Below are 26,985 nucleotides of genomic sequence, written 5' to 3'. Positions count from 1 at the left end.
TTACTTAGTCATTTACTTATCCTACATCCACCCTTCAATTTAGTGAGCTAATCAAAACTGGCACATTCCAAAGTCAACTATTAATTTAATTTAAACTATCCAAGAGAAGGATGGATTTATTAAAAAGAGTTGTTAGTGATTGACACTTTGAATAAGGAGTGAAGCTAGTGCAAGCAGCTCCAGAGCTATCCTTCAATGCTTAGAACAAAAACATATTTAAGTAAGAGGATTTTTTTTTGTCATAAAAATACATAATACGCTAGTATGATTTGTTTCCTCTGTACCAGAGAGAACTTTGAAAATAGTTGTAATGGCCATAGCTTAGTAAAAACTGGCTCAATGAATTTGTTGGAAGATGAATGGATGACATATTTTGTGTAGACATATTAAAAATTCCTATTAGATCCCAGGATATTACAATACATGCTGTTCTAGTCTCTCCTAGGTATCCATTATTACAGTTGTTTAAAAAAACAAAACCAAAAACAACAATTTTCAAAATTGTCCTTTAAAATACAGCCTTGAGATTAGAAGTTTGATTCTGTATAATTTGAGCAATAAACCAGAGAGGTTAAAAATATAGATTTTTATAAGTTTGACAAACTTGGTTTCAAATTCTGGCTCTGCCACTTATTTAATATGCAATTTTGAGCATTCTGTTTAATTTCTTTGTACTCGTTTAATCTCTTTGTGCATATTTAATCTCTGTGCTAGTTGACTAGGGAAACATCTACTTATAGGATTATCCTGAACATTAAGATAGTGCATATAAATAAATTAATATAGTGCCTGGGGCATAGTAAGTACTCTGTAAATGACTTTAAAAATAAAAAACAAACAAACAAAACAAAACAAAAATCCTTAAAGCTACTGTGTAGGGCAGGTAACTAGGCATTAATATAGATATATTAGAAATATAGATAATGGCTTAAAGATCAAATAAGTTACCTCTTCAAAGTTTGAAATGTGTTGTCTTTCAGAGAAATGAGGCCTTGGAATTGCCATTTACATTTATAAATTAGTATATGGGTAATATGCATTTTTTTTTCAAATTAAATGTACAATATTCAGAGACCCAGAATCCAAAACAGTTTGCTAATACATTTATATGAGTAAATCAAAAGAGTAATATGCATTTTTTTCAAATAAAATGTACAATATTCAGAGACCCAGAATCCAAAACAGTTTGCTAATACATTTATATGAGTAAATCAAAAGAAAAATTTATATTTCAAGTTTACTTAAAATGAGTAATATCTGTAGCCCTAAAATCAAAAATGTCTGTATCTGTACAGCTTTGGCATATAATGTACAGAATATGACTCATGAAAATACAACTGTAGCTTTTATTAAAACTAAAATGTTACCAGTGAGAACCATATGATTTCACTGATATGTGGTATATAAAACTGAAAACAACAAAGGAACAAGACAAATAAATAAAACAAAAACTCATAGACACAGACAATAGTTTAGTGGTTACCAGAGGGGAAGGAGGAAGGGGAGTGTTAGATGAGGGTAAATGGGGTCAAATATATGGTGATGGAAGGAGAACTGACTCTGGATGGTGACACACAATGTGATATATAGATGATGGATTACGGATTTGTACGCCTGAAACCTATGTAACTTTAATAACCATTTTCACCCCAATAAACTTTAATTTTAAAAACAAACAAACAAACAAAAAGAAACTGAAGTGTGTTCCCAGCCGGGCTATCCATTCCATAACATGTAAATGGATTTCAAAATACAGCACCAAGCTCACTAGTCTTCAAAGTATTTTCTTATTGGTTCTCCCTTCAAACAATTAATTTGCCAGGTCATCTAAATCAAGGCCATCCCCAAGCTAAAGTTCCAGAAAAAGAGGTCAGAATATGAATAGCCCCTCTTTTTACTCCTGTGTCCACCTTCTCAATCTATGCTGCAATGTGTTTGTTCACTTACTTTTTCTTTTCAATATTATTTGATAGAGTCTTTTTCTATCCTTTTTAAACTCCTAACTTCCGTGTTTCCTCAAAAATAAGACCTAACTGGAAAATAAGCCCTAGCATGATTTTTCAGGATGACATCCCCTGAACATAAGCCCTAATGTATCTTTTGGAGAAAAAATTAATATAAGACCCAGTCTTGTTTTCAGGGAGACACGGTAGGAAATCTACCTTTTTCACGGTAGGGAATCTCCTGTTTGTTTGGTTGGTTTTTATTTTTCATTTTGTCAAAGGTCAATTCAACCCATATTGAATGCACCTATCTTTTATAGAGATTCTCTGGTCTAAACAATCTAAACACTATAATAATATAATCACTAAAGAACCATGTAATCCTGAGCAAAGAGAATTATGGCTGTTCAGCGGAAGAGCTGGGACAAAGTGGGGAGTTTGGAAACCTGAAGGGCCAGGGAATCCACGAGAGTCAGCATCTGCAGAACAGTTAACACTTCTCTCTCCAAGTAAGCATCTGTTACGTGCATGCTACATGGAACACCAGAAACGGGGTGAAATTGTTTTGGTGAGCCATCTCAACCTTCTACCACTGAGAAAATGGTAGCTCATTTGAGCTATTTGTGAAGAGTTAAGAGAGTGAGGTTAAAGGTAGGCCTTGCATGTGCGATGCTCATTTGTCTTTCAACTGCACAGCTATGTAAAGGTAGTTAGTATGCTGGCAGTGGCTGTGCCCACTTGATACCATAACAATGATTCTTTCATCAGGCAAACTATAAATCAATCTAACATGGGGAGGGGAGATCAGTGCAAAAGTTTGTTGGACTGAATTCAATGCTTTGATAACAAGAGTTATATCCATAGCCCTTACCAGACATGGGGTGCTTTTACTAAAAAACACACTCAATTCCAAAAGAAAAATAAAGGTTTTTGAAGAATAGAACATTACAAGGAGACTGCTTCAAAGAACAAGATCTCAATGATGTGGTATGTTAGAGACAGCACTGTAAGTGGATGATTTTAAAACTAAATAGAGGAAAGAAAGATATTTGTCCTAAGTCTTTCTGGCTAGGAAAGCACTCATGATGATTCAGTAAATTCCAGGATTCACCTCATTTGCTACCAGGGGTTAATAACCAGAGCTACAGCTCAACTTTGTCAAATATCTCCCCTTTAGTGCCCACAAGGCAGGAAAAAGTGGATGAGAAAATCATTCCAGAATTCAGTAGAAAAATAAAATACGTATTTTTCTAAAATATTGATTTATTGAATAAGATCAAATTGGATTATTAAATAAAATTTCTCACTTAAGCAGTAGTAATGCTCATCAGTGAATGCTGGGACCACTTTTGAACTTAATGTTTCTTTTAATAAAATGTATATAATAGCACTCACATATTTACTGAGTGAAGATCTATAGATCCAAATTAATTATGCTGTAATACATTTGGATATTGGGTTCAATACTGTAACAAATTTTGATGACCGAATATATAAAATAATATATTTATTTTTTAAAATAAACTGCTCCAGATAAATGCAAACCTTTCAAACCTTTGAGAAAAGATTACTCACCCTCTACACCCCACGCCCCAAATTAAAGTACTAATGAAGTTAGTTCTTGACTTCTTTAAAAGTTTTCTAAAGAAATTATCTTTTTTCCTAAGGTTTCAAATTTTATTTAAGAAGTTAAAAAAATATTTGCTATTAACTTTATTTTTCTATTAGAGACTGTCATCAGGGAGAAACTTCACCTTGCAAGGTTCAAAGAGTTTAAAGACCAATTGTTCAGAAACATTAACATGAGGAACATCTACTTTCATGCATTAGCACCTGATTTAATGAGCAAGGCTAGAAAGGAGCAGGCAGAGTGGTCAAGTGACAGATGGAGAGTCCAAAACCTAAAGATGCATAAATGGGGTACAACGGATTATTCCTATCTCTATATATTAAACTAGAAGGCAACAAGACAGCAGTGAAAGATGTGTGAAAAATCACTAGGTGCAACCCAAGAGCAGAGAAAAAAATGCTGACAGACTGGAAATGGAAAGAAAAGATGGATGGGACACTTTGACGAGATGAGCTTGCACGGAGAGCTTTTTAGTGTACAATTTATTTATTTTATGGCTGTATTAGTAATACAGTTGAAATGCTATGATCTGATTATATACTTGAGTATTCAGATTACATTTCTTTTATTAGAAGCAATAAAGCCAGTTCCTTTTTAATTCTTTTTCTTTTTATTCAATAAGGCAAAAAGTTATTGAATAAAAATGGGGAGAAAATAAGAGCATTTCTCTCAGAAGAACTCAGGGGTTGCTATTTGGAGAATATCCAGAAGATTAGGTTATGGCATTGGGAATTTATGGGAAATTTATATTTCCAGAACTTTAGAAGCTTATTTCATGGCTGCATTTCATCCTCAGGGTTAATGCACACTTTAAAAAAGTGTTCTGCTACGTACATTAGCTCTCTCTATAGTAAGAAAGCCATAACAACTAACTTTGCAATTTGCTGAGTTCATAAATAATTTTATTCTTTTCTGTCTGGTCAAAGAACCAATCTCCCATCCTTTTCAACATCCAACGTATTCACTTCATGAGTACAAAATTATGAATTTAGTGTCCACTTTTAAACTTCTGCTGTATCCTTTTTTATAATATAGATGAATATTAAAGGTATTAAAACAGATAAATTAGGGACAGGAAATAACTTGTTTAGTCCTATTATATTTCCAAATCACCAGTCAAAACAATACGAGATTATAGCACTACATTGCTGCTTATGTGATAGTTATATTTTGCAATCTATTTATAATTTGTTTCACTGCTGTTATTCCTGCAAGGTAAATTACTATTAGAGTCAGTCTTTCTAGTCTTCCTCTGAATACATGGTGGACAGTGGAGGAAAAAAACCATCATGTTAAATCATGACATCTAAATGCCTTATTTTTCAATTTGGAGAAATGTAAGTGCATATCATACCCAGGAGAATAGAAACCACAAGATAATTCTTATACTACATGGACAACAATCTTATCAATGGCATGATACCTAAAACTTCTGTTTCATATTAAAACAGACACAACTATATTCTGGAGAATGGTGTGTGTGGTTTTTAAAGATAAAGCATGACTTCAAAAACATGGTTTTGATCTGCCAGGGCCCTATGACATGCTTTCTCTCTCCTCTGCCTTCAGCAGTGTCCTGGGCCAAAAGTTGGAGAAGTTCTGACCTGGAGGGTTCTTAAGAAACCCAGCAAGAGAGGAGGTATTTATCCTGGAACTTTTTGTTCCACAGACACACCTATAGGAAAATATTATTTGAATGAAACCTTGCACTAGTAGCTGATAGCAGGTTTTCACACTTACTCTCAGATTCCTCAACAGAGAAACAGGGTGATCAGTCTAGACTTCTAAGGTCCCTATCAACTCCAATTTGTGATCTGTATGGGCAGAAGTAAAAAAAATGCACAGCTTCTGGAAGCTCAGAAAATGGTATCTTATGTTGCTTGAGATAAAAATGTGGATATTTGGTCTCAAACCAGAAGTGGGAAGATGAGTGTAGAGGAGCTATGAGAAAGAGGGTGGTAGGATGAAGCACTACTGTTCATTAGAGCTATTATTTACTATTACGTGTTTTATCACTTTCATTTCACAATAGCCCTGCATGTTGATAAAATTATTTCCATTGTACTGAGGAGGATACTAAGAATCAGAAATGTCACTTGCAAAATGTCATACAATGGACTTGTGGCTTGACCCCCAAGTTTCTATCTTAACGACTACACCACCCTGCATGATGACAACTCATAGATGTGGACAAATGGGATTGATGCTGCTGTGTTAATTAAGGACTCAAGATTGGCAAGTTTGTTCTACCCTCAGACAAAACAGGAAGCTACTTAGTGCCCTGAGTTCAGCCTGCTCCCTTCACCAGTTCCTTTAAAGACAAAAGAAGAAAAGAAAGAAGGTTAGAGGAGAAGGAGGCAGGATAAAAAATAACCCATAATTCCTAAGTTTTCTCACAACGTGCCATTTCTTTAGATCAAATTTTTATTTCCTGAAAAATGAAAATGTTTGGTAAGGAGCACACTGAACTATTACCAGTCATGTGTTCTTACTGTAAATGAATTTCCAATTCTTTCCTAAGAGCACATTTTGAAAAGGAGGGTACTTGGTGCTAATTGCAGGGCTCAAGTCTCAACACTCACTGATTGTTACAGAGGTGACAGAAAGCACAGGCCATGTCTCTGTGATCAGTAAGACAAGGATGATCTGAGAATTAGATTCGTTTGGTTGCAGGTAACAGAAATGTCCTTGAGCTGGAACTCCTAGACGGGGTTTAATTATTATAGGAATACAGAAGGCCTGGGAAAATCCTCAGGAAAAAACATGAACCAATACCTCATAGGCTATAGAAAACCCAGCAAGATCTCTGTCTGCCTTTTTGATCTGTTCATTTGTTTATTTCATCCTTCTCCCTCACTGAAGACTGCCATTTTCTGTTTCCCAGTTTACATAGGGAAAACCATCACTGTTAACAGCTCCCTAGCTTACATCTCCTCCATTCCAAAGTCATCCACCCACCAGGATGTGTCGGGACAATAGACTCACTTAGACTCAATGCCATATCATTAGCCCCTCTTGGATCCCTGGAGGTAAGGTCACATTGGGGAGACAAACTGCTGTTATGAACCATGCAAATGACAAGGAGGAGGAGTCACACCACAGAACAGGAAAACATTGAGAGCTGGAGACACAACCCCATTTGGGGTTCCCTCAAGAAGAGAAAATATTCTCCAGTGAAACCTCGACAATTCATAAATGATCTATCAATTTGTGGTTTTTTTTCTTTAGAAAACTCCAAAGGCAGGATTTTATTACTTGGATGGTTAGGCTGCGACACAATTCCCTAAACTATCTCTAGAGAATAACTTTAATGTTGTTGTTGTATTGAATTTATTTATATCCTTCTTTCTAGAAAGGCTGTGAGGCAGCAGGAAGCGTATATATATATATATATATATATATATATATATATATATATATATGAGCTTTTCTACATATATATTATATATATATATATTATATATATATATATGATTCTCTTAATGTGGACATGGCTATAGTGAATTCAGACACCTTTTAATGTTCTATCAGTTTTGAAACTAAATTTGATATTAAGATCCACAAATCCCTAGCCTCTAAATCGATTAGACTTAGTTGTCTAATTAAAGAGACGAGCACACCAAATGCAGCCATTTGAGACATTTGATGCACTGACCCATTTGTCAAGTAATCAGTGAGAATGAGAGGCCTTGCACAACTAAACTCACAAAATATTCTATCTGCAAAAATGTTAGTTTCATGGTTAAAAGGCTGTGGAATTCCATTATGAGTACATATAGTGCCAGAAAGTGCTTGGTTCTGCTTACTTTCCTTCATTCATTTACTCAACAAATATTTACTGAGCATACCTCCTCAGAACCAAGCACCATGATGTGAATAACAGAATGGGTAAGAGACAGCCTCTGATCTACGAGCACTCCCATTTACTAAAACAGGACAATGTATGCGATGCTATGACAGATGAAGCACAGAATACCAACAGCATACAAAGAAGGGGGTTGGCCATGATGATTCAAGGAAGAAGAGTCTTCATGGTAGTTCATGAGAGAAGCAAAGAGGGGTAAACAGTTCTTGGCAAGAGGTACAGCAAGTTCAAATTACTAGGGTGGTGAAAGAATCAGGCAAGGTGAAGGAACTACAAATAGTTAAACATGGCTAGAGTAGAGAGGGTGAGAGAAAAGACAGTGTGCAATTGTGAGAAACAAGGCTGTTTTCTATATCCTTCTTAAAATATTGATTCCATTAACAAATATACATAAAGCACCCATTATCTGTTCTCAAATATGCATATTCACTTAGAGATCCCGTGGGATTATGTGTACTGTACTCACCTGCAGACGCTACTTTCCTGTACTCACCAATGTGTCCATAAAACTCAAGGCCCTTACTTGCAACCAGGGTCCCTGATCTCACCCTTTTAGACTTCATGTAAGCCCTTCACCACCAGTGCCAACGGTGTTCTCACTGACGTAGTGATAAGAACTGGATTTTTCTCAATGGCACCACTTCTTAGAGTCAATTCGTCCAAAGCACCTAACAGCTATGTTGCTTAAGGATATAATATCAATGAAGGCTGAGCAATGTTAGGATGCAGAGGTGCTTCCCAAATTTCTCCACAGATGGGTATCATCCTGTTCATTCCTCCTGTGTATAACATAATAGCCTTCAGACCCTACCACTACTCCCTCCCCATCAAATGCTTAATCTTCCCATAGCTTCTTCTAGGCTCCATTGCTTCTTAACGTTTTCCTCAATTTGTGTTCTGAATCAATACATCATTGGGAGCTTCACTGTTATGAAGCTCAAGGCATTTCAACTCAAGAGACACTTCAGTTCATCCAAAAACTTCCATGACTCCAGAATCTTCTGTACTTCAGTAGCCCAGCTTATTCCCTACTGTGTCCTACAAAATTCTTTTATACCCACCCTCATCAGGCCCCAGGTCCAGATCCATCCTTAATGAATCACATTCAATAATTATACATAGTACATGAATAACAAACTCCTTCACATGTATTAAAGATAGACCATCTCTTTTTAAATAATGTTCTACAATTGGCCCCTTTAATCATCATGATTAATGTTAAGTACCAATTCAATGCTGAACTGACATCCTTCCAGGTAAAATAAAAGTGGCTTGATATTGTCTTTATCCTAAGATAACTCATCATCATAAGGAATAGTAAAATTTCTGTCAGAAGTTTTCAATTGTAGAATATGATTCAAGCTCCTCTACTTGCTAACATGAAGGATTCCAGACTAATGAAAAGATCCTCTGAGATCTGTTTCATGGACATGCAGACATTCATTCCATGGGCCTCCTAATTGAGGGATATGAGAATTTACAAGTAGAGCTAAGCCATCTCTTTTCCATTTCTAGAGAGGACATAGAACAGCATTAATTCCAGGAAGATTTAGGATAAACCATTCTATATTAAACATTGTGAAATCCTCTTGTTTCTGTCCATCAGTGAAAGAAATAAAATCTATTCTAAAGTTCTTTTAAACCAAAACAGTGTGCAAATCTCGGATTGTTTATTCAGATTAAGCTCTACCTTCACCTTCAAAATATATAGTTCAGTTAAATTATATCAGGGTTATAGTTCTTCTTTTTGCTGGACTTTTGGGTATTCACTAGACCTGGTTGCTATCACACTTCCATTTCCCTCTCCCACTTTCAGTTTGTTCATCATCTATCATGGAAGAAGCCTGGCAGAAAAACATGATAAAGTTCTAGAGGTATCTTTCTCTAAGATTTAAAATACCATCTTCATGGCATTTTAAAGTGTTTCCCAAATGTTGGTAAGCCTTGGAGATAATGTCAGAACTCTCACCAACTTGGAGGTTGAGGTGGATTGTCCCAAAGATATTCAAGCTTTTATTACATCAGGAAAAACTATACCAGTGTGGAGGAATCCTTAAAATATACAACTTAAGCTGATTCCTTAAATTATTTTTGAAAGCCTAGTTAATTACAGAGGGAAATGCTGTGTTTTGAACTCTCAAAGTCTTCCCAACTTTAAAGGGACAAAATGCCACCTTACTTTATCATTTTTTCATCAGGAGTCTACTCATTTTAACACAATCTTCAGAGGCATGATTCATTTTACTTTCCAAGGCAAGACTTTCAAGTATATCCTTAAGGACTGTTGGCAAGTATAAAAAATCATCTGGTTCAGATTTAATGAGCTAACACTAGCTTTAGTTAGTTAAACAGAAACTTAGTAAAAAGAAAATAGAAACTAGATTTTTGCCAGACAGGAACTAAATCACAAGAACAGGAAATACATGAGAGAAATAAAATACCTATGAGATATATCTGAGGAAAAAAATGTAGACATTTTGAAAGCAACAAAGAATACTTTCCTTAAACATATTTATGAACAAGTTGTAGCCCTTCAGCATTTTCCAAAATGACAAGGAATAAAATTTATCTGACAGAGGCTTGGATAATTATTTGCAAAAATCTAGTGCTCATCGTATATAGTAGAAAGACCATTTTGAGAAAAGACAATCACCATTACTAGTATCAAGATTCAAATAATGTGTTAGAGTAAAATCTGCAGGAAAATGCTTCTATTTAAAATACATAAATATTAGAATGCATATGGTTTGTGGTGTGTTTTTTTCTTAGCTTTACATGAACATGTTCACTAGGTGTTAATACCAGAAATCATCCACATTGACTGTAATGACTTTAGATGATTAAGGGAATGCGAGGAGAGCAACCAACATTTATATATTGTCAAGTGCTTTCTAAGTGTTTTACCCATAAGATTTCATTTGATCCTCCAACAACTCAACAAGAAAGAATTTATCATTCCCATTTTACAATTGGAAATTAGATGCTCAGAGAAGCAAAGTAAGTTGCCAAAGAACCTTCAGCCACTCACTATAGAGTCTGAAATTAAACTCTAAAGTTAAGTCCATGTTTCTCCAAAGCTAATTCGACTGTGCGATACTGACTCCAATTTTCTTAAGATTTTGTTAAAAGTAATTATAGAAAAGTACCAAAAAACTAACAATAACCAGGGCCTACAAATATAAACAAAAAGTCCTAAAGTTTGGCTTATAGTATATGCTTGTTCACACATTCCAAATCTGAAAGAACTAACAAAGGAATCTTGATTTCCTAATGTTATTTTATACTGTTTTTCATGGCTTTCAGGATTTTTGCAATCTAGTTTAGTTTAAGATAGAGTATTTATAAACAATACTTTCTTTTATAGTATAAAATATATGTTAAGGACATATACATTATATTGCAATAAAGAAAACTTGTAGAGAATATCTAAATTAGTTTTTGGCACTAATCTTTTTATTTCACATTGTTTCTGAAAGTCACTAAAAGCTAGGAAATAGTCGTTTTCCATGTTACAGAGACATATCGTAATGATCACTGGCAGCACGCATGCCTAGTGATGTGCTCCCCTCCTTGTAATTCTACTGGAATGACTGAGAATATTTTTATCAGAAATAGTTTCTAGGATTTCTGCCCTTCCCACTTGCTCAGATTTTTGATCATCAGGTCCAAAAAAATGAAAGATCATTTTTGTCTCAAGTATTTCTTGGCTAATAATCTCTTGTATTTAATTATGCTTGAAATAAATTCAACTTATACTAAAGAATAATAAGAAATCCTAAATCATAAGAAATGATCCCAAAGTGCTATCATTTATTTCCTTTATAGAGACTACACCAGTGGAATCTAAATGTTGCATAAAGCACAAAAGATTTAGAGGTAATTTTCCCAGAGTTCATTTAATCCACTTCTGACCATAAGCAATCATTACAAAAAGTATTTATTCAGACTAAGTGGAATTAAAAATATAGATTATCCTGAGCCAACAATTATGAATCATCTATTAGACAACCAGATGCATTCAATATTTGTTATAAAGTCCAAGACTGATAAAAACTTTAAATGAAAGTCATGCTCAAAGGGGGAAAAAGAAACCTTCTACTTAATGTTATCTAGAAAAGAAAATTAAGTTTACCTCTGTACTAAGAGTAGCAAGCGTATGCTCTGGCAAGAAACACTAATTCCTAGGTTCTCTGCCATTGTTCAACAGAATCACAAAATAACCAAAGACAATGACCCCTAAACAATACACTATTTTGGTTATTTTGTTCAGAATATTTATACCGTGTTTCCCTGAAAATAAGACCTAGCCGACAATCAGCTCTAATGTGTCTTTTGGAGCAAAAATTAATATAAGACCCAGTCTTATTTTACTATAAGACAGGATATTATATAATATAATGTAAGATCGGGTCGTATAATGTGATATGATATATGATATGATATAATACTCGGTCTTATATCAATTTTTGCTCCAAAAGACACATTAGAGCTGATTGTCCAGCTAGGTCTTATTTTCGGGGAAACAGGGTGTATGTCTGTGTATATATATATGGGATATATATATCCCTCAAAACCTTCCAAAGACCATTCATCCCTATGTGATACAGCTAGGCTACGAAGTAATGCACAATCAAAGGCATCAGCGTTGAGCAGAAAAAGCTCCTCCACTGCAGCTGGGGCTTGGAGAACATAGGGCACAGCTACATGTGGACAGTGAAACCAACGCTGTGGGCACAGGCCTGAGCTGCTTCACAAGCTGCACTAATCCACACGGAGCGCAAGCTGCACATGGGGCTCGTGTGGGTGGCGCAAGAGACCAGGCCCAGTGATCCAGCGGCAAGACCTTGGGAGCTAAGGCTCGGCCACACGGTGGAGCGCAAGCGGCTGGGGGCCTTGTGCAGCAGCAGATAGAGGGCCATTTCCGGGAGAAGTTCCCGCTGAAGCTCTGCGCACCTAGTATACCTGGCAGCGGAGCGTGGCTCTTGCGCCACCTTAACCTTGCCCAAGAGCACGCTGCTGCAGATTGTCATCAACACTCAGATCATCGAGTGCTTCTTTGTGAAGTGCACAGAGGACACTAAGGAGCACTGTTTACCGAGCCACTTTGACATGGAGCCTGCAGAGACTCTACCAGGACCACACCCTATTCAGTCGCCCCTTAAGCAGGGGCCTGGTCCTGTCTCTCTGCTCACTCCTCACTTTCAAAGCGGGAGCTAACAAGAAGGACCAGTGGGTGTGGAGGTGTTTGTCTGGTGCTGATGCAGGTACAAGGAGTGAGTGGGGAGAAGGGAGCAGCCCTGGTGGATTGGGGCAAAACCCCGCCAGCCTCCTGGCCAGCCGCCCATGACGCCTGCGCCACTCCCATGGAGCAGGAGAGGGCACCATCAGGTGTGGGCATCAGCTAGCAAATCTGGCGCTGGCTCCGCAGGACCATGTCCCAGCTTTCCTACAGCTGCTGCACTCTGACCTGAGCTAGACCCCAACCCCATCTTTTAAACACAATCTTGTGGGCTATAATAAAAATCTTCGTATTTGAAAACAAAACAAAACAAACAACAAAAAGTCACCTCAACTCCTATTCAGTCACTATTCAGAACCAAATAATTGTTTCTTCTTCTTTGCAACCAAACGTTAGAATCTCAAAGGCATTTCTAATACAAGACTTCATTGGTTAGAGAAAAGTATCTGATGTAAACATGTGAAAATGAGAGAGGAGAGAGGAAGCCAACTTATTATTATTGCCCAGCTGTTTTGGTGCTTGTAGCCCATGCTCAATGGGGCAGATGCAGGTAACCACCTGTCACAGGTCTTTTTTGGCCTTTGAACTCTAGAATCAAGTTTAATGTTTTTGGTTTATTTGAATATTCAAAAACTGTTTTAAAATTGAATGCTTTTTTTAAAATATAAGAAGGCAATCTGAAAAGACTACAAACTATATGATTCCAACTAAATGACATTCCGGAAAATGCAAAACTATGAAGACAACAAAAAGATCACTGGTGGAGCATGGAGAACATTTAGGGCAGTGAAAATACCCTGTTTGATACCATAATGATGGATACATTTCAATACACATTTCAATACATTCCAAACCCATAGAATACACACCACAAAGAGCGAACCATAATGTAAATTATGAATTTGGGGTAATTATTATGTGTCAATGTAGGCTCATCAGTTGTAGCAAACGTACAGCTCGCATGAGGGATGTTGATAATGGGGGAGCTTATGCTTGGCTGGGCACAGGAGGTATAGGGGAAATCTCCGCAACTTATCAATTTGCTATCAATCTAAAACTTCTCTAAAATAATAGTCTTAATTTTAAAAGAAATTTACAGCATTTAATCCAAATGGAATGGATATGGTGTTGGAGTTAACAGCTCTGGCCCAAAAACCACACCCTCCTGAGTTCAGATCTCAGATCCAACAACTACTAGTTTTTAATCTTACACAAAAACAGCCCTCTCAATACATGAGTTCGCTATTCAGGAAAGTGGGGGTCAAACGAGTACATTTTCCAATGAGTTGTCATAAGAATTTAATGCTATTAGGCATATGGAACACTTAGTCCAATATGTGGCATAGATGCCCAATAAATTACAGCTGTTCAATTTAAATTTGGTTCATTCTTTCCCGTAGTGTTTACATGCATGTTGGTGTTGGGGAGGGAACAAAAAATAAAATCCCAATATGTATGTTCAACACAGAACAAGTAGTTTTGGAATATTGATTCTTCCCCTTTTAGTATAGTATTCCCCATGCATATGTAGAGCTGTGTTTTCAACTTTTTTAGTACTTACTCTTCAAGAAAATATTTTACATGTTTTGATTAATTTTTATGTATCCTTTCTAAATTATTTCCAATTAGCCCCCTCATTCATTGTTGATAAGAGTTTAATCTATCATCTAATTGACTTAACAATAATAGGGGACAGAATTAATCCATTTTTGTACATGTAATCTTTATATTGACTGATTTATTCTCTGTCTACACAGACCAAGGGTGAAGTGGGTAAAAGTTGAATTGAGATAGGATACTATTTACCCAAGAACAATAATTTCTTATTAAAAAATTTATTTTCACTTTGCTTAATTGAATAATTATCTATAACTCTCTGTGTTGTCTCCATTGGCATGGATGAATCAAAAGAAAAAATTTAACTTAAAGCACTTTAATTAAACCAGAAGTCTTGAAATATATGTTTATTGATTGGAGAGACCTAGGATTTAGGAGTATTTATCTATAAAAAGCTAAATATAAATAAGTATAATAAAAACATACATATATACATCTATGGTATTTGCTATTCCTGGTACCATGTACAATTATCAGAAGTCTAAAACATATTTGTACTTCATTTAGGCAGAACTTTAGACACTACAATTTTATAAAGATAATGTAGCAATAATAGTAGTGAATATATTACTTCCTTAGTAACATGAACAGCATTTGTTAGACTTAAAATCTGAACACAACCAGTTCACATTAGCAACAAGTCAGTTATTCATGTAACAAAATGTGTAATCCAAGTCCTCTTCTCAAAATCATATGGCATTTGTCAAAAACTAACCAGAAGTGGATTACATTTATTTCATCAAGATATTAATTTATTTATCCTCTAGCATTAATCATTAATCTGAGCAGGACAGAATTCTACATCCAACGCTATAGAGTATGACAGATTATGCATTCTTTATGAGAAACTAAAAATTATTTAATATTACAACAATGATATGATGTGATGAAACCATTTAAATTTTTTCCATAGTGTCAGACTGCTTACTTACATTATTGAATGGCAAGGAATCAATGGAAAAGAGTCAAAATATGATTCACCACAAGTCACCAGAAATCATGGATTAAGTTACTTTGAAAAAGAGAAAAATAAATAAATTAACGGATTTCTTGACATACAGCAAAGAGAGTTTCCTTCAACAAATGATAAACAGTTAAAAGTTGAAACCATGGGAAGTACTTACATTTATTTTTCTTTACTACCAACTAGATGTAGTGTTTGTGAAATAACATCAGCTAGAGTTTCTAGATTCTTACTGGTATAAGTAAAGTTGTATGGTAGATGCAGGTATTAAGACTTTTTTCTTTTAAAGTCTCATATCTAACCATCACAAAAATATCATGATATCAATAGGCATGATATTCTATAGCCAAATTAATCTCAGGCCATATTTTGCCATTTAGGCTCAGATTTTGACAGGACAGAAAGAGAATGTAAAATCTTACTGACTTAGGTTAACAGTTTCTTTTCATAAACCTGATATGTAAACCAGAACTACAATTTGTTAATGTATGATGAAAAATACAAATGCAATACAGACTAATGAATTCTTAGTCTCCATTCTCTGAGACAAATAATCAACTGGTAAGTGTGGCCTCAGAACAGGAGCTGTATAAATTGAATTTTACTGGCCACAAGCGAATCCCTCACAGAAGTTTCTCCCACTGGTGTATTAAAAATCGTTTGGATGGGGCTCTCTGTATCCTCCCCCCATCCCCCAGGGATGGTCTTGCTAATGTGGCCTTAAGAATAAACTAATTGCCATTAGCCAGAACTCTTTTAATTTATATACTTATGCTTACCTCCGCAAATTTCCTATTTTATTTCATTTTATTTTTATTAGTTTTCTATTTCTTTTAGTTATATTAATACATTTTATAAATATTCAGACTATTTTTATCAAACCAGAATCTGATATTTTTATGGCATGGGACAGAGATTTTTAATTTTCTGCTTAACCAATATCTATTCAATTATTTCCCTACAGTACAGCAGCCATGCCCTTTGGGTAGGAATATGGAAGGGGGAGACGGGGATTATCCCACTCCAGTTTCAGGTCAGACCCCAAAATTTCTAATACAATCGGAATAACCCCATCTCCTCTCCCATGTTGATTGGTGCCAATAACCTAGCCCAAAGGCAATGATCACAACACCTCATTTCCATAGAGCTGCTTTATAAAAGAACATGTGAACAAGTTGAAGCAAATGAGAAATGAAGTGTGGTGTGCTACTAACATTTGCAAAAGATGGTGTCTTGCTCTACTCAGAAAACTACCAGCACATTGTCTTTTTCTGGAAAGTGTAATGTGCAGCTATTAAGGCTAAAACCATTGTAGTCACTTTAATACTACATAGGGAACCAGCCTTGCGATGATGCTCATTCGGCAAATGACAGAACCCAAAGGCAGAAATTGGTCTAAGGTCATCGAGCTGTTTAATCAAATCAACCCTGAAGACAAATTATGGAGGATTTACAATATGTCCACAAATTTTTTGATATATCTCCTTTAATAGGTAGAGCTTAATTCCCCTCCCTCCTTAATTGACCCTAGTGACTCACCTCTAACAATAACACTGTGGCAAAAATAATAGTGTATTACTTCCAAGACTAGGTTGTAGAAAGTATTGCAACTTCCTCCTCTCTCTCTCTCTCTCTCTCTCTCTCTCTCTCTCTCTCTCTCTCTCTCTCTCTCATATTCTTTGGGAAAACAGATGACATGCTGAGAGATACTTAGGTCAGCCTATAGAAAGGTCCACATGGCATATAACTGGGGCCTTCTGCTAAGAGCCAGGAAGGACCTGAGGCCTTCTACCAACCATAATGTGAGTGAACAATCTTGAAAAGAGATTCTCCAGCCCCAGGCTCTTGTTGAGATAACCGTAGCTGTAGCCAACAGCTTGACTGTAACCTCATGAGAAACTCTGAGCTGGGACCACCCAATCCCTGACGCACAGAAATTGTGAAAAAATATTTATTGTCTGAATCTGCTAAATTTTGGCATAATTTGTTAAAAGACATAAGAAAAATTATATACAGTCCAACCTCTGGAACGTCTAAACAGTCAATACTTCCTCTTCATTGTTTTGTTACTTTGGGGCTTACTTGTTGTCTCATTATGAGATAAAGAGTCCTCAATGTTACAAGGTAATATTATATATTTCTACAGTGATCCATGACATATTAATATTTTAGCTTAATTCTAAAAGAAAATCGTTCTTTGTTTCCAAATTCTTCGGTGGAAGGAAAGCAAAAAGGAAGCATTTTCTTGGTAGTAAACAAAGTACTAGAAGGAATAGGAAGGAAATACTATTTTTATAATAATACAGGAAAGTCATCAGAGAAAAGATCCTATTTTCAGGCAAAGTAGCTGAAGAAGGTAAAGACATTCAATGTCTAAAATTCACCATAGAAAAAATCGCTCTCTACCAATTTGCAATACTGGTTCCTTGCTACTTGGGTTGTTGGTTCTAAGTCTGAGGCCTTAGGTGTCTCAGCTTTTATCATAACTGGATTCAGGCAACCATGGTAATGCCAGATTACAACACCTGAGATGTAAAGTCCAAACAAACAAAAATCACGATGAGAATGTTCGGCAAAGGGCTCAAGGCTTCGTTATTCTGGGGAAAAGAGTAAAAAAAGATGACGTGCAAAGAGAAAATCAAGTCAATTGGTCAATGACCAGAAATTCATATCAGGGGTGAGGAAGAGAAACAGGACCGTCTCAACATCTGAAAAATGGTGGAGACCAAGTAGGTTGATGTTCAGTAACTTAAAATCTTGAAATAGAGTATGGAAAACTCAGTCACCAGGATTCATAAAAGTCAAAGTATAAGCCAGTTGGAGAATGAAACAGAAAACTGCAATGCAACAAAGGAATGCAGTGATTCAGATACGCAGAAATAAAATTGGCTCTAAGCTAAGCTAACAGGTGTGTGTTGAATGAGTCCATCTGTCAAGATAAAAGAGCAAAGATGATGAACAAAGGAAGCAATTTTATTTTAGTGACACTTGTCATGAAACTATACTGACTTTTGCATATTTTATTGACTTGTAAAAAGCTATGGTAGATGTGTAAATATGTCCATAACAGACTCTCAAATGATATTGTCATATTTTTACTTTACCCAAAGTTTCTATTATTCATATCACTCACTAGGTTTTCTTCTAATTTAGGAATAATGGTTGATATTTATTTCAATATTACATGTCAAGCTATATGCTGGGGGGAAGTATTGTTTTGTTTAAACACAAAATCCATCTAGAATGGATACTATTATTTTTCCTTTTAAAGATGAGGGATCTAGGATCAGAATTCATACAGTTCTAAATAATGGAGTCAGGATTCAAATACAGTCCATATGCCTTCTAAGACTATTGGTTTCTTTAGTTTCTGAGAGATGAAACTGTTCTAGAGACAAATCAAAACTTAATGCACTGATTTTTGAAAAAATAAAATTCCCGCAATTATTTAGAAAGTTGAAATTAAGCATTGCAGTGTTTTGCTTTTGTGTTACTTCCATAGTACTAGTGAAGCAGAATACACAAGTTCCTTATTACCTAGAGAACTACTTCTCTTTTCTCTGTGTTTTCCTTACACAAATAGTCCTTTTACAAATAGCACCTTATCAATATATATGCTGAGTACTGCTATTCCCCTTCTGCTTTTTTCCAACCCTTCCCTTCATGTATGCGTTAATTCAAGGAATATTCATTCAGCATCTCATAAAAGGATATGCTTCTGTCTCCACATTTATAAGATATTTGATGAGAACATGCAACCATTGTTTAAATAGAAATATACCAACTGTTCCATAATTTAATGGTCAGTTTGTATATATAGATATATACATATCATCTATATAGATATATATCATATACATCATATATATTATTATATATGTGAGTATATATAAACTAGAAGAGTCCCTGCAATAAGCTTCTATTAAAAATTAAGGCTTTATAAATTAGAATTTTTCTGCTAAACAACTAAAATGAACTCACATGAGATTAGGACAACCATGAAATTTTTAAAAATCCAAGTTTTAAGTAGTATCTTTTTTGTGTGTTTTTTTTGATATCTTCATAGCAATATACCGGATTCAAATTTGAATGCATTTTCTAGGAATACATTTATTTATGCAAGCCCTACATATGACTATACTAACCCAAAGCAAAATAATAAAAAATATTTTCTGTTCTTTGATGTATATATAAAATTTACCAGTGCTAAGAACAAATACCGAGGGTGCCTAAAACAATGCATACAAGTGGACACTTTGGTCAGCGTTGCTCAAGCAGTAGTTTGCCACAATCAGAAGTGTCTGGACACTGATGGTAACCACTTTGAGCATCTCTTGTAATTGCAGAAGTAAAACGTAACTTGTATTCATCTTTTTTATCGGTATATATTGAGTATTACAATTCTAATAGTTTTTAATAGATATATATTGAGTATTACAATTTGAATAGTTTTTTTTTTCCTTTCTTAAAATATGTATACATTTTGGCACCCTCTCTGTGTTTGAATAAATATATTCATTTTCAAAATCTAACACATTTCTATTTCCCCTGCTCTGATTTTTAACTTGTATTTTTACGTCCATCATATAAAAGACGGGTTTTCTTTTGCTTTTATTTTATTAATGGTGTGTAGTACAGCACACATTTCACATTCAGTGCAATGTTTTCATAAAGAGAATTTACACATTCTAAAATTAACATAATATTTTCTGCTATGTATGCATCTTATCTGGGCATATTGAAGGCAGGTAATGGCCTGTTTGTCGATGTTACAAATTGGAATAACTCAAGTTATTCATACATTTCAATTGCAAATCCATCACTTTGATCGTTTTACACTTTTCTATTATGTATTTGTGTCTTAGCAGTATATCTCAAGTAGGCACATTGAGACAGAAGGTTAAATGTTCGGTTTAATGACTTTAAACTCCAGGGAAATGGTCTTCAATAATTTTAGGTAAGAGATGCAGTATTTACTGCTATATTTTATAGAAGCCTTTCTAACTATGTATTCATCCAGAGTAGAATTAACTATCTTCATTTCAGCAGAAAATGTTAATGGGCCTTCATGGTTACCCCGCAATTTCCCCATTTTCGCTCTCCCACTCCTGTTAAGCACAATACCACTTGCAGCCCTTGCTAAGCAATTGGAAAAGTCAGGAGAAGACTGGTCCATTTTCACTTTTGGAAGTCCCATGTATATTAAAAAAGATAGAGAGAGAGAGAGAGAGAGAGAGAGAGAGAGAGAGAGAGAGAGAGAGAGAGAGAGAGAGAAATAATAAAACAGAGTTCCAAAAATGGTGGTATGCCTGAAATGTTTATGTCTTAAAAATTAATTATTTGGTTTGGGCATATAAATATAAATACAATAAAATTTAATTATGCTATTCTAAGACAATTGTAGGATTTATAATAATTAATTAATTAACTAATTAATTAATTAGAACATGTAAGGCAGTGGGGTGCAGCAAAAAAGACACAAAACTAAAGTTCTGTCATGGACATGTTAGCCTTGTAGGATATTTCTGGGGTCATATGTGTACCTTATTAGTAGATAATGTAAAAAGTCTAAACTTGAGGGCTTTCATGGATACGAGAACTGAACTAAATGGCACTTTTGTCCTAGGCTGCCTCTTGTTCTAAAACCAGTCTGAAGTTCAACGCACCACCAACAAAGTAGTCCATGCTGAGCATGACATCCTTTTCTATTTCTTGGCCTGATTTCCTACTGCATATAAAATATTTTGTTTTTATTACAATCATCCTTAAGAGAGGCATGGCTGTATCACATGGGAATTTGAAACAGCATTTAAAGTTATAAAGAAAAACATAGCTGAGCAGTACTAAAAATATTCTCTACAAATTGAATTCTACTTCCTAGTCACACACAGATTTGCTTAGTGACAAACTTAATTAATTATCTCAATCCTCTTCCAACTGCAAAGACGTTATCATTACTATTAACATTAATAATATTATAGTTGATATTCATTGAATACTCACTATATTCCAGATACCTAATAGCATTTTACATGCATCATCTTGCTTTATTTTTACATCATTCATATAAGTAGGTAATATTATTTACCTAATTTTATAGACATAATATCAGTTGCATACTTAGCAAGTCTGAAACGTAAAAAATGGTTAATAATTTTCACTTCAGCTTCATGGAGAATAAGGATTGCGTACCTACCCTGTAATGAATAACCACAATTGCTTAAGGCAGACTTGACCCCCTCAATCTCAATTAACATATAAACAATAAACTATTTGATTTTGAAAGGCATGAATATTGAATGTAAAAATCTATGCATAGAAAGCAAATACAGTAAATGAAAACATAAAAAAAATTACTTGAGAAATAGTTTGATTTTGACTATCACAGCCCACCCTTCAACCACCCTTTTTCATATCTTGCCATATGGACATACCGTCTTAAGTTAGACAGTAAGACCAAACTTGTTGCCATCCTTCAGGCTGTTTTCTTCCTGTAAAGCACTGAGCGGGAGAGCACAGGTGGCTGAGTAGGTGCAGAAATCTTACAACTATGTCATGTCATGAAAAAACTGAAAAACAGCATCACTTGAGATGCTGCTCAGATGATATATTATGTCTGTAAAGTATGTGATTCACCAAGTACTCTGGAGTATTTTTTTCAATGTTCTTTTGCATTGACTCTCCAAAAGACACATGGACAGGGTCGTAGATGGAAGGGGCTTATGTTACCTCTCCAATCAAGTAAAATAGCTACTAAGCAAGCTTTGAGTCTAGTGGGGGATTTTAGGATTATGAAGAAAAAAAAAAATGATTGTGATGCATCACTAGAACCAGAACTGAGGAAAAGAGAGAAGCCTTTGACACTCACCTGGCAGCGTTACTGCAGAGCCATGCCAAGTGCCCATTAAGTATTAGAACTTTGATATGTAAATCTAGACTTGGATTAATCAAAATCAATTACTACAGTTGTCTAGATGTAATATTTTCAACACATGGATATTTTTAGAAACCGCTACTTTAGACATGATAGTGGTCTAAGTATTCCTAATTAGAAATATTGGTTAATTTATTCCAAGCTCTTATCTATCTAAAGATTGGGCTCTTTATCACCATTATATTGCTTACCTTAGGTCATATTACTAGTAAGTATTCTTGGGTAATTTTATATAAAGAGTATTAACTGTTATGAAATCTACGATGGGACTATATCAAACCGGTTATTTCAGAATTCTTGATGAAATGGCTCTTGACTGGGAGCCAGAAAATCTGGTCGTCTGCTTACCTCTGACATGATGTGATCCTGCGATCCTGGCAAGTCTCTGAGCCTCCCTTCCCTCATCTGTTAATGAGATGACAGGAGTTAGGTGACAACTACAAAGGAGGGAGGGAAGAATAGAACTTTGTTTCAGCTCTAAATGTACATTATACAAGAAGTTAGTGTAAGAAATCACCACTTACTCTCCTAAACAAATATCTCAAGGAAAGGTAAGCAAAATCTAATGCTTATTTCATTAATTTTACTAACTAGCACATCTCTAAAGTTGTAAAGCAGTCTGGTAAAGTAGGGCCCTCTGGCCCAATCCATTTGGGAGACAAATTGAGGATACTGTGAAAAATAAGCCACTAACAACAGCCCAGCTTTAATGTGAAAGTTCAATGTTTAAAAAACAAACTCATTGCTTTTTATGGATTCATAATCATCTCAATGATTCCTAAGTAAACTTCACATTGAATCTACCTTATACAAGTTGAAGCACTAAACATAAAATCTATTCAATAGTGATGTGGCACGGTCTGAAAATAAAATGACTTGTTTTTCCTCTCAGTAAAGATCCCAGTTGTTGCTTTGTTGTTGTTTTTGTTTGTTTGTTTTTTTCAATCAGTAAGAATGGAATACAGCAGCATTTCAAACTGATGAATTTGAAGTAAATACAAAGGAATATGTAGTAGCAGGCATGCACCCACAAGATAAGGAATTAATGATTCCACAGAAAAATGGCACTGCTCCCGTTAAAATTTGGAGACATGTTGTTCATTGCTCTGTGTGCCACAGACATCTAATGCCTGCTTTCTCACTGAAGGGAAAATTAAATTGCATTTATTAATGAAGTGCCTAGCTGCAAACCAGAGCTTTCCAAAACACAATGCAAAAAATTGCTGTTTGAAGGTAAACAATTTGAAATTCAGACTTAATCTCACAGCTAAACATTTGGCTTATTACATGTAAGAACTTTAATAAACATTCCATTTTTCTATTGTGTTTGTAATTGGCAGATTTAATTTACTTTTTGCACCTTCAGAAACATCGTCCTTTTTCCCTCTTGCCCAGGTTCTTTGAGATATTCCTTGGGATATCTTTCTCAATGTTGAAAATATTTGTTAAAACAAAGATTAATTTATTCAGCTAAAGGGCTTTATCAAACCTTCACCTGATGTAAAATTATTACTGTTAGTGTATGTCATCAGGCAAAGACCTATTTTAACTCAAAACTGAACACCACAAAATGGAAAGAGCCCAATATTTGATCATCTTAGAATTTAAATGCCTTAGTCTATCGGGTTTTCTGGAGGAGAACCTTCAGCAGGCTTTGCTTGTTTGTTTGCTTGTTTGTTGCAAGAGATAACAAAATATTTCCTAGATGAAAAATAGCCTTAAAACAGTGAGAGGGAGAATGTTCAAGTCTGGCCTGAGAATAAGCCCACATATACCGTGTTTCCCCGAAAATAAGATATAGCCAGACCATCAGCTCTAATGAGTCTTTTGGAGCAAAAATTAGTATAAGACCCGGTCTTATTTTACTATAAGACCGGGTCTTATATAAAACCAGGTATAATATAATATAACATAACATAATACCGGGTCTTACATAATATAATAAGGCCAGGTCTTACATTAGTTTTTGCTCCAAAAGACGCATTAGAGCTGATAGTCCAGCTAGGTCTTATTTTCGGGGAAACACAGTAAGAGGAGGGGTCATTTGAGTGGTAACATTGTGCTCCATATGTTCTTTGGTCTGAATTTTTCTGCTGGAAACTTGTGCCAAAAGCTAGAAGTGAGAAGAGAAGAGGAGAGGAGAGGAGAGGAGAGGAGAAGAGAGGAGAGGAGAGGAGAGGAGAGGAGAGGAGAGGAGAGGAGAGGAGAGGAGAGGAGAGGAGAGGAGAGGAGAGAAAAAAAGAAAAGAAAGAAAAAAGAGTTCCATCCAAAGTTATTAAAAGTCCAACAAAGCACTGCTTTGTGGTCTCTATTGCATAAAGAGGCAAAAGTGGGGATAGGATAAGCTTCTCATTTAAGATCCACATAACCAAAACATGAGCAAGAGCATCAACAGGAGAACAGCAGGATGATTGACAGGGAGCCACATTAGTCTGCATCCAGAAGGGAAGCAGAGCTGCGGGAATATCCCTGAGCATGTCCAACTCAAGAAGGTGATTTCCTGAGCATATGCAAGGTTATTGCGGCCTACAGCAAGAAGTAGTATATTTCTTTTCTGACATCTACTTGAAAATCAGATTATAATCCCCCTGATATATTATCCAAATTTTTCCAATAGCTATTTCCTGAACATTCTCCCCACTCTTGGAGATCTGGTGATCCAACAAATCCTTTCCCACAATATTTTAAGTGAAGCTATGTTATCACCTAAGTGCAACTACCTAATTCAACCATAATATAGGTCTTTCACCCTATTTGAAAATGTTCACCAGGACCCCAGTTTTAGCCCACTGCCATCTCTTGCTTAAAGACCACACTGAGATCTCCTAGGATATCAAATAGATAATGGCATGTCATTGTTCCAATTTATTCTTGGACAACTCACTGTGGCTAAATGAGTCCCACAAAGTGAGTGATCCCCAAGGTTCTCTCATGCTTCAGAGTAATTACAATAATGTAATCACTATATACTTTCAAAGTAAATGAAAACATATAACAATGATTATGGTCCATTATATCAACTTCTGCTTACCTGATATATCCATTTTTTACCATAAATAATTCTTATTCATTATTTATGAATGCATTCTCAATACTCACTCAAGACTTTGCTTGCTCCTATCCATTAATTATACATCTCTTTGTCTTCTAATTCCATTCTTATCCAACTTTTGATACAAAATACTAGCTTACATTTATGGAGAAGCAACCATGGATTTAGAATCATGTCAGTGCATTATTCTTCCTCACAGAAATCTAGCAAGATGGGAAGTTTGTATATGAGGAAACTGCAGTACAGAGGAATAAATAATCTACCTACATTCATGTAGCTGGTAAGTTGCTGAACCTGTATGCAAACTGATATCTATACTCCCCAAAAACCTGTATTCTTCTTGCTTATCACAAAGCCTCTTAGTTTAATTTGTCCTTCCATGAAGACAAAGTATAAAATAGATCTTTAAAAGTGATTTAGTCCTACTCTGGGTAGGCTACCACCCACCTCATGCTTTCTGAAAACATCGATTCATCCCTTACCTCCTCCACATCCTGTTTCCTTTCTTCCTCCTCTTGTCTTGTGCCCACCTGCCCTCATTACATGTTCTCTTCCTCTACCACCTGCTTGAAACATTACCACAGGCACTCAAATACTTGATGGCCAACTGGTTGCAGATGGGTTACTAAACCAAACAAATTAGTTATATCAACTCTTTTTCTCCTTCTCTTGCTACTTAAAATTGAGGACTTGGTTGGAAGAATCCAGAGGCAAGTAGATGCTAAAGAATCTCACAATTTTCTTAATTTGTGTAGCCAAGGATAGGTATGATTCCTTCAGGTTTGAACCAAAAAAAGCCTTTAGTACATCTTTCACAATGTATAGGAAATCTAAGCAGGAAATGATAGTTCCAATGCCTCATCTGTATACAAATGTATAGTTTTCAAAATACCTTCTGATAATCATTTCATCTGAGCATAACAATGATTATGGGAGATAGAAAGAAATGTGGTTCAAATGACAAAACAGGGTTAAAAGATTATCTCAATGTCACACAGCAAATAAATATCAGAAAATTAAGTAGAATTAAGATTATTTTATTCCATCCCAGTTGAGTAACTTTTCAACTGCAACTATTCAGATGCCTACACTGAAGATAATTAAGTAAATAAAACACTTAAGTACTTATTGAGCTTTATTCTGTGTATTTCCAGGCCTTTAAAAGGATGGAAAGTTGTACACACAAACTTTATTATCTAAAACAGGGGTTTCTAAATCCTAGGGAGCCATTGATAGTCTTTAGAACTCCATTAAGTTCAGGAAATTATATTCAAAATGTTGTAAATTTTACATTTTCCTGAGGTATAGTTTGACAGTTATCAATTTTCGAAGTATCTATGACAGAAGAATTTTAAGAACCACAGAGTTGGAGCTAACAATCTAGTTAAAATATAGAATAAGTGAACTTCTACTGACTTCTACTGTGAGTTAACTCTCATGTAACTTGTTCAATTCTTCATTTAGATGAAGATGGACAATATAATAGCAAAATTGATTTTTTCCCCCTAAAGATCTCACACATTTTCAAAATCATATAATCTGAAAATGGCATCTCAAACATTTTCCTTAAATAAATAAATGCTCCTTAGGCTGTTTCAAGCCTTTCATTAATTTCCAAAGCTCTGAAGTAGTTGACTTTGACAGTTTTTAATTGTCTTTCATTAAATTTATCGGGGTAACTTTGCTTAATAACATTAACCAAATTTCCAGTGTACAACTTTACAATATAATATCTGCATAC

This window comes from Rhinolophus hipposideros (assembly GCF_964194185.1).
Source record: "Rhinolophus hipposideros genome assembly, chromosome: 11".
Classification (NCBI taxonomy): domain Eukaryota; kingdom Metazoa; phylum Chordata; class Mammalia; order Chiroptera; family Rhinolophidae; genus Rhinolophus; species Rhinolophus hipposideros.
This window is presented reverse-complemented; position numbering follows the sequence as displayed.